This window comes from Saimiri boliviensis, chromosome 2, assembly GCF_048565385.1.
Source record: "Saimiri boliviensis isolate mSaiBol1 chromosome 2, mSaiBol1.pri, whole genome shotgun sequence".
NCBI lineage: Eukaryota > Metazoa > Chordata > Mammalia > Primates > Cebidae > Saimiri > Saimiri boliviensis.
Genome location: NC_133450.1, coordinates 38,496,723 through 38,503,636, shown reverse-complemented (window position 1 = coordinate 38,503,636; position 6,914 = coordinate 38,496,723). Strand labels below are relative to the sequence as shown.

Sequence of the window (6,914 nt, the reverse complement as noted above, 5' to 3'; positions counted from 1 at the left end):
AAAAAGCAACCACTCTAGTCTTTCCTTGCTTAGAGGCCTCACTGATTCTGTACCCCAACAAGTCCTCTGGGATACTGTAATTCCCCAGTTTTTTCACTGAGAGATATCTCACTTGGGATGGAAAACCCTATCTGTTATTTGAACAGAGAAGGTAATATAAGAATTATTGGGGCTGAGCACAGTGGTTCACACCTCTAATCCCAGCACTTTGGGAGACTGATGAGAGAGGATTGCTTGAGTCCTGGAGTTTGAGACGAGCCTGGGAAACATTGTGAGATTTTATCTCTACAAATAATAAAAAATTAGTAGTGTATGGTAGTGGGTGCCTGTAGTCCCAGCTACTCTGGAGGCTGAGGCAGGAGAATTGCTTGAGCCCCGGAAGCTGATGCTGCAGTGAGCTGTGATCATGCCTCAGCACCCAGCTTGAGTAAAAGAGTGAGACCCTGTCTCAGAAAAATAAAAATAAAAAAGATTAAGTATGAAGTTGCTAACTAGGTAACTAAAAGAAGACACTAAGGTATCAGAGTAAAGGCAACCGCAGATTGGTGGGGCGTGGTGGCTCATGCCTGTAATCCCAGCAGTTTGGGAGGCTGAGGTAGGTGGATCACCTGAGGTCAGGAGTTCAAGACCAGCCTAGTCAACATGGTAAAACCCCATCTCTACTAACAAAAAGTAGATAGGTATGGTCGCATCTGCCTGTAGTCCCAGCTACTTCGGAGGCAGAGGCAGGAGAATCGCTTGAACTTGGGAGGAGGCAGAGGTGACAGTGAGCTGAGAATATGTTACCGCACTCCATGCACTCCAGCATGGGTGACAGAGCAAGACTCCATCGCCGGGGTGGGGTGGGGGTGGAGAAGCAACAGTAGGAAGCAGCTCCCGCCCCTAGTGCCGAGAACAGGAAGGAGCGGGAATGATTAAAACTTGAAAACTTGAGACTTAGACTCTGAGGAGGGGCACTGCTTGGCTGGGCTGGCATTTCTGAGCTGGAGAGGGTCCCTGAGAACCCGATATCTCCCGAGAGAATGAGAGCATGAGGCTGGTTCTGTAAGTGTTGGAAAACCTGCAAACTACATTTGACTGCTGCTCTAAGAAGGGATGGCTACTGCTGGGGTGAAGAAGTGAGACTAGAGTGGCACTGACAGGAGCAGAAAATCTGCAGGAAGCAGACAGGAAGGAAGGAGTTTCTTTCTCCCTCACCATGCTGTTCCCTCTGTGGCCTTCCACGGAAAGGGCCTAACGTGGAGCCAGCTGGCAAAGCAGAACTGTGGTTGGCAGAATCCCAGCCCAGCATCACAAAGCAAGCACAGAAGGGCAGGTTTGCAGCCGAGAGGCAATAAGAACGTCTCCCAAAACACTTCGTTTGCTGTAATATGCACAGCCATTATCCAAACCATCCATCCAGAGAGATTCAAGCTCTTAATAGATTCATCATCAGGCAATCTCTAGGGGCATAGCTTGTGGATTTTTAGACTGAGTTTGGGATTCCCAATGGGCAAGCAGTAGCAGCCATAGCCATCTGCCGCCATGGTCTTACCGCAGTGAGCACAGAGGCACTGACAATCGCAGGCCAGGATGAGCTTCTAAATCGGGTGGGGAGCAACGAAGACCTCTTGGCTGTAGCCTCACTGTGGCTGTGGAATTAGCCTGTCTTTATGGTTGGTCTCACTTCTCCAGTGAAGTCTTCTGGGATTTTGACCCAGAGACCACTCAAAACCACAGCCCACTTTTCCCTGAGGACTCGTCAGTCTCCCAGAGGGCTGGAAATGTGGATAGCCATCATGCTAACCAAACACGACTCGTGGAGTGTATTCGCAAGCAAATTTATTTGATTTTCCACTGTTCTCTTTCATCTGCCCAGGGAAGCCAGCTCTTCTTCTGCCCCGGATGAAATTTAGGGCAAGTCTATGGCTTTCTGGTCACACGTAGTAATGGCAGCAATCTTCCAGTGCTATAAATCGCACACTATGCATTTAGTAATTAAGTTATTCAGTCCCATAACTTCTCGCTTTGAAGTGAAGCTTCTTCCCCATCCCAGCTCAGGATTCTTGAGAGGTGAAGAGAAAGGAGGCTGGGGAGAGGGTATGTGATCAGCTGCTAGGATTTCTCTTTCTCCTTCCCCAGAATACTAGCCATGAGTCCTGCCTCTTTCAGAGCTGGAGTCCTGCAAATGAAAAGAGGCTAAGGGAGCAGGAAAGTTCTTGCTTGACTGGCCCTGGCTTGGGAATTTAGCATCTGCTTGCTGTGGACTTGACAGATACGGACAGCTGACTCTCACCAGTTCTTTGCAGTGAACTTTCCACCACTGAGGAGCTCTTCCCTGCAGTTTGCTTCACAGGACAAAGGCTCTCCATGCTTGCTACTCACTTACTCCTTCCTCTGCCCTCCGAACCTCGTGATACCTTGAGCTTCCCTCTGAGAGGCCGGTTTGCCCCTCCACACAGCACTCTTTTTTTTTTTTTTTTGAGACGGAGTTTCGCTCGTTACACAGGCTGGAATGCAATGGCGCGATCTCGGCTCACCGCAACCTCCGCCTCCTGGGTTCAGGCAATTCTCCTGCCTCAGCCTCCGGAGTAGCTGGGATTACAGGCACGCGCCACCATGCTCAGCTAATTTTTTGCACCTTTAGTAGAGACGGGGTTTCACAATGTTGACCAGGATGGTCTCGATCTCTTGACCGTGTGATCCACCCGCCTCGGCCTCCCAAAGTGCTGGGATTACAGGCTTGAGCCACCGCGCCCGGCCTCACACAGCACTCTTGAACAGATCTAAGATAACCCCTCATTGCCTGGCCTTTCTTGGATGTGACCTACATTGGCCACACACACACACACACACACACACACACACACACACACACCATCTACCATGGCCAATTTGGGGAGCCCAAGCTGTCATAGCCTTCTCCCTTGCTACCACCTTACTCCACAGTCAAAGCTAGAGTCAGCCTATTGCTGTCCTTTGGATTTTCCAGGTGGGAATTGGACACCTGCGCACTGAGTTTCCTAAGCTACAAGAAAAGTGTATTAAGCCCTCTCAGTGGACAAGTTGAAGCCCCATTCCCTGAGCTTGTGGTGAGGTCCCTATACTCCCTCTCCTCCCCCGTGGGACTCACAACCCGCCAAAACCCAGAAGCCCTCTTTTCTCATCTGCCAAAGACTGGCTCTTCCATCACCATGAAAGTAGAGTGCAAGAGTCACAAAACGAGTTGGTTTTCTCTTGCTGGCTTTCTCCCCAGTCCTGCCTGTGGTCTGGCACCTTGCTTAAAATGCCATCTTGCTGTCTTCAGGCCTTAGCAGAACTTCTTTGTTAATATCTTGTTACATGTGTACATTGAGGAAAAAAATGAGTAGAGTAACTGAATTGCTTTATTATTCTAAAAGCAACAATATGCTCAAAGCTTCATATCCTCAAAGCTTCCAAACATGAGTAAAATGGCCAGAACAGGACTTTTTCGGTCCCACAGGGACTGTTCAGATAGAAAAGAGGAGAAATGTTGTGAAACTTCCTCCAAGGCCTTGGAATCATCTCTCCGCTGAAATTACTGAGTTGTTTCTAATCCCTTGGAGAAGGATCTAAAACTCTGAGATTGCTTCAAGGGCTACCATCTACCTCACTGGTTTACCATGAGGATTAAATCAGACAATAGTATATGCAAACATAATTTGTAATTGTGTAAACTAGAAGGTAGACACAAAGATGTGTATGGGGCAATCATGACTATGGATCCTTTAAAGGAATTTTAATTACCTAGAATTTCTAAGGAGCTCTCCACAGGTAGTTAACAGTTCAAAGAGGAAATTTCGCTCTTTCAAACTAGATCTGGAGCAAACAATGGGTTGTTTGGCAAGTGCTTCTGAGAAAAGAGTCCACCTAGATTACATGTTAGCAACATCGAGAGATTACAGGGTAGCTAGAAGTCAGGACCCCACCCCAGGCATGGCCTACCCCAGGATCACCTGCATGCTCCTCCCAGTGGACCTGCTCTGGCCTTAGGAGAGGGCTTGCCCCCCAGGCGGAGAGGTAGTAAATGGCCAGGAGCAGTCTTACCAATGCACGATGGGGGCAAGGGTCCCCAGGGACCATTCTGAGGTGTGTTCCAATTTCTCAGGGTCTGCCCTTCCATGGGAACCTGTTCGCCAGCACCTTTATTGGCTTGCCTTTCTTCCCTCCCTCTTTCCCCATTCTCTCTCAGAGCTTTCTAGGATCACAAACCAACTGCTTGCACACAAACCTTTGCCCCAGCTTCCTTCATGCTGAGTGTGATCCTATCCACTTTTGCCAGTACTTCACAGTAATCTTAAAAGTAGGTGCTGCTGACCGCCGAGCCTGCGTCCACCCAGTGAGCAAAGAGCCTTGCCCTTCGCCACCTGTCCACACCCGCCGCCAGCTTACCATGGGTGATATCGCTGTGCTCGTTATCAACAATGGTTCCAGCACGTGCAAGGCTGGTTTTGCCGGCAATGATGCCCCTGGGCCATCTTCCCCTCCGTTGTGGGGCGCCCCAGGCACCAGGGAGTAATGGTGGGCATAAGTCTAAAGGACTCCTATGTGGGCGACAAGGCCCAGAGCAAGCGCAGAACCTGACCCTGAAGTACCCCATCGAGCACGGCATCGTCACCAACTGGGACGACATGGAAAAGATCTGGCACCATGGCTTCTACATCAAGCTGCGTGTGGCTCCTGAGGAGCACCTCATGCTGCTGACCAAGGCCCCCCTGAACCCCAAGGCCAACCGCGAGAAGATGACCCCGGTTGTGTTTGAGACCTTCAACACCCCGGCCATACACATGGCCATCCAGGCCATGCTGTCCCTGTATGCCTCTGGCCGTACCACTGGCATCGTGATGGACTCTGGTGATAGGGTCACCCACACTCTGCTCATCTACAAGGGCCCACGCCATCCCCCACGCCATCCTCCATCTGGCTGGCCAGGACCTATCTCATAAAGATCCTCACCGAGCGTGGCTACAGCTTCACCACCATGGCAGAGCGGGAAATCGTCCGTGACATCAAGGAGAAGCTGTGCTACATCGCTCTGAATTTCCAGCAGGAGATGGCCATGGCAGCCTCCAGCTCCTCCCTGGAGAAGAGCTATGAGCTGCCCGACAGCCGCTGCCCCAGGTGCCCTTCCAGCCTTCCTTCCTGGGGATGGACTCCTGTGGCTTCCATGAAACTACCTGCAACTCCAAGTTGTGACGTGGACATCCACATAGACCTGTACACCCACACAGTGCTGTCTGGCAGTACCACCATGTACACTGGCATCGCCGACAGGATGCAGAAGGAGATCACTGCCCTGGCGCCCAGCACGAGGAAGATCAAGATCAGTGCTCCTCCCGAGCGCAAGTACTCCGTGTGGGTTGGCGAGTCCATCCTGGCCTCGCTGTCCACCTTCCAGCAGATATGGATCAGCAAACAGGAGTACGATGAGTCCGGCCTCTCCATTGTTCACCGCAAATGCTTCCAGGCAGACTGTGACTTAGTTGTGTTACACCCTTTTTTGACAAAACCTAAGTTGCGCAGAAAACAAGATGAGATTGGCATGGCTTTTGTTTGTTTGTTTGTTTTTGTTTTTGTTTTTGGCTTGACTCAGGATTTAAAAACTGGAACGGTGAAGGTGACAGCAGTCAGTTGGAGCGAACATCCCCCAGAGTTCTACAATGTGGCCGAGGACTTTGACTGTTCTTTTTTTAAATAGTCATTCCAAATATGGTGAGATGTATTGTTACAGGAAGTCCCTTGCCCTCCTAAAAGCCACCTACTTCTCTCTAAGGAGAATGGCCCAGTCCTCTCCTGAGTCCGCACAGGGGAGGTGATAGCATTGCTTTCATGTAAATTATGTAATGCAAAAATGTTTAAATCTTTGCCTTTATACTTTTTTATTTGGTTTTATTTTGAATAATCAGTCTTCGTGGTCCCCCTTTTTGTCCCTCAACTTGAGATATATGAAGGCTTTTGGTCTCCCTGGGAGTGGGTGGAGGCCACCAGGGCTTACCTGTACACTGACTTGACACCAGTTGAATAAAAGTGCACACCTTAAAAAAAAGTAGGTGCTGTTATGATTCCTTTATAGATGAGGAAACTGAGGTACCGACACTTGTCAAAGGTCACATAACTTGCAAATGATAGAGCAGTTTGCTTCTAGAATCCACATTCTCAATTATTCACGGTACTTTTCAAACTACTGACTACCAAATAAGCCGACCCAGGGAAGCTGGCATCCTTCCTCTAATTGTTTTGAGAAGCCTGACTCAGGGATTGCTGAAAGGCAGAGAAGAGTATAGTAAGGTCAGTGAAGATTTGAGAACTGAAAGCCTGAATGCAAAACGACATTCCACCTCCACTTACAGCTGAATGACTTTGGACAAATCACTTCTCTGACCCTCAGTTTAAACCTTACTTGTAACACCAAGTGGTGGTGGTGGTGCGGTGGTGAAAAATCATGCCCGACTCATGGGGTTTTGGTGACGTTGAAATGAGGCGATGTTTTGGAGCATCTGGCAAACTCTGAGCATGATGGAAGATTCTGGATGCCATGACATCTACCTCTGATTCCTTTTTCTGTAGAGCCATCCATTTAGCCCATTTGCCAGGACGTAGGACTCTCACCTGCTCCTTCCTGAAAAGAGTCAGTATGAAGTAGGTTAGGATGATGTAGGTGCTTAGTGTGCTTGTTAGCAGGATGTAGGTTATTACGGTGTAGGTGTAGTATGATGGTGAAGTTTGGAATCTGATAGTAATCTGAATCCCAGCTCTGCTATTTCTACCTTTGAAAAGAAAATGCACACACACAAAATAAAACAAAAAGCATTGGACAGGTCATTTTGTCTGTCCAAGAGCTCAGTTTTTTGATCTGTAAAATGGGGATAGTAAGGCCTGTGGAAAGGGCTAAGGCAATGGACAGAAAATGCTTA

At 49.0% G+C, this 6,914-nt stretch overlaps 1 pseudogene; it reads left to right on the top strand.

Moving 5' to 3' along the window:
• The first annotated feature begins 4,393 nt into the window (after positions 1-4,393).
• LOC101028790 (actin, cytoplasmic 1 pseudogene) lies at positions 4,394-6,156 on the top strand (annotated as a pseudogene).
• Positions 6,157-6,914: the final 758 nt, after the last annotated feature.